Source organism: Petaurus breviceps, unplaced genomic scaffold, assembly GCF_028583685.1.
Source record: "Petaurus breviceps papuanus isolate PSGF00001 unplaced genomic scaffold, PetGlider_PUasm1.0 470, whole genome shotgun sequence".
NCBI classification, from domain to species: Eukaryota; Metazoa; Chordata; class Mammalia; order Diprotodontia; family Petauridae; genus Petaurus; species Petaurus breviceps.
In genome coordinates, this window is record NW_027186350.1 from 6,318,058 (window position 1) to 6,320,454 (window position 2,397).

The following is a 2,397-nucleotide window of genomic DNA, read 5'->3' on the forward strand; positions in this document are numbered from 1 at the left end:
ATGGATGGATGGATGGATGGATGGATGGATGGATGGATGGATGGATGAAGGGGGCGTTTAAGGTTCTCCTTTCCTGTAAAGCAGGATTTAAAAAAAAATCCACCTCCTACCCTAGGAAGTTGAAGACTCTTCTTTGCCAACCCAGAGCCAAGAGGCTTAGATGGGAAGCCGCTTATTGATCACAATCGATAAGGATCAATAGCAATAACGCTGACAGTCCCTTTGGAGATACCAATTCTAGTGATTTCCTGGAGGTGAAGAAACCAAAGGAAGTGATTGGGGTGGGGGGTGGAGAACCCCAGAAACCTTCCTTTCTCTTAAAAAAAAGGAGGGGGGAGTGGGAGAGAAAAAGACAGATTCCAATTGGCGATGATGGGGGTGGGGGTGGGGGTGGGAAGGGGCTTTGCAGAGCAACAGAAAAGAGGAGAACGGAGGCAAGGAGGAAGAGTGAGGGACAGGGTAGTCTTGGCGAGGGGGGGGGGGGGGGGGCGAGAAAAATACATCTGGGCTTGCTTCTTACTCAAAAACATAACACACACGCACGCACACACATACACACATGCACACATACACATACACATATACACATACATACACACCCCTACCTCTCACACACACAGAGGCTCTTGGGGCGGGGAACCCACGAAGCTAGAAAAGAAATCTCTTCTCTCGGTGTATGTCTGTGCGTGTCTCCTCCTTCGAGACACCCCCACCCCACCCCCCACCCCCAAACCCCTCCACTCCACTCCTATGGCTAAGACTCTGGCTGAGGCAGCTTCCAACGTCATGTACCAGGGAAGCGGGAAGGCAGGAGACTGGTGGGGGCGGGGGGGGGGACGGGGGGGGGGGGGGGGGGGGGGGGAGGAAGGAGAAGGAGGGGCAGACCTTAACCCGGGCCCGTGGCGCCTCCTTCTGGCAGCAAGATGAAATTCATGCCCAGGATTCTGGATTCTGGAGAAGGTTCGTGCATTCACTCTCAGAACAGAAGACCCAGGGAGCAGGTAGGTGAGAGGAGGTAGGTCTCCTTTCGCCCAATGCTATATTCAGCTTAGAGAGCATGCTCCTCAGAGTAATTTTAGGACTGAGAATCTGGAGAAAGAAACACTTCCTCTAAATGACATATTTTGGGTTTAGATTTAAAGGTGATTTGTTTTAGAGATTTTTAAACATTTGGTTTTGGATAAATTTTGCTTTGACCCAACAAAGTGGTTCACAGAAAACAGTTCAGCAAAACTGCCCACTAGAGAAATTTTGAAACAGATCATACTGACCCTTTATGCTCTTTCAGTTTCCCATGACATCATGGGGTACCAACGTTGTCCTTGGGATTTGCTTTAAATTGTAGTTCTTTTGCTTCTACTTTCTTCCCACAAGTCTACTCACAATTCTCTGAAATCTTCATATCCGTTCTTCTCTAAGGGCCAGCGATATTCTTCTACATGGGTTCGCCACAATTTTGTTCAACCATTCCCAATCATGGAGCACATAAATTCATTCCAACTTTTTGCTATTATAAATAATGCTGCTATTAATATTTTATATGTAATACACATATGTATGCATGTATATGTCTTCTGCCCATGGACAGACCTTTTAGGAGGATAAGCTCCTCATGAGATTTCTGAGTCAAATTATATGAACAATTTAGTAACTTTTCTTGAACAATTCCAAATTGTTTTCCAAGTTGGGTCAGTTCTCAATTTTGCCAACAGAAACAAGAAGTATTTACTGAGTATTTGTCATATATTTAGCATTGTGCTATGTCCTGTAAGACATACAAAAGTGTAGATTAGAACATCCCTTCTAGGAGCTCAGAATCTGTTTGAGATGAGAGGAAACACGAGAACAACAACAAATAATAGAATATGATTAAGAATTAAATGGCATATTACAGACCACAAGTATTCAAATGTTGACAGTTCAAACGTAGTCTAAGAGCATCATCATAATCAACAGCAGGAGCATGGTGTGATTAGAAAGTTGACTTTGAAGGCAAGAGAACGGAGATTTAGGTCTCATCTCTGACATATACCATCATACCCTGGGCATGTCACTTCCCTAGGCAGTGCTCTAAGACTCTTAAATGGCAAAGAAGATTCAGACTTGCATTCGGAGAGATAGTTCTTTACCTAACAGTTCTCTATGCCAATGTTCCTATTACTAGTAGTAATACTGATAGCAGAAGACTTTTATGTAATGGTTGAAGGTTTTCAAAACATTTTATGCAGATTCTCATATTTCTTTGTTTTTTTAAAGCCAATGTTATCTGAAATGCTTGGAGAAAGGGATATAATGAATCACAAAGAAAAATGAGACCTTGTAGCACTTAGAAATCTACCAAGAAGTAACTATATAGAATAAATATTTAAACAATCTAGAATGTCATTTCTGAAGGGA

At 43.2% G+C, this 2,397-nt stretch overlaps 1 protein-coding gene across 2 annotated transcripts in view; it reads right to left on the reverse strand.

Moving 5' to 3' along the window:
* Positions 1-726, reverse strand: part of GRIN2B (glutamate ionotropic receptor NMDA type subunit 2B) — a 663,246-nt gene extending 662,520 nt beyond the window's left edge. For both annotated transcript variants that reach the window (XM_069101530.1, XM_069101532.1), the window contains exon 1: positions 606-726. The gene's annotated coding sequence lies outside the window, so the exon portion shown is untranslated. The remainder of the gene's footprint in view (positions 1-605) is intronic.
* Between the last annotated feature and the right edge of the window lie 1,671 nt (positions 727-2,397).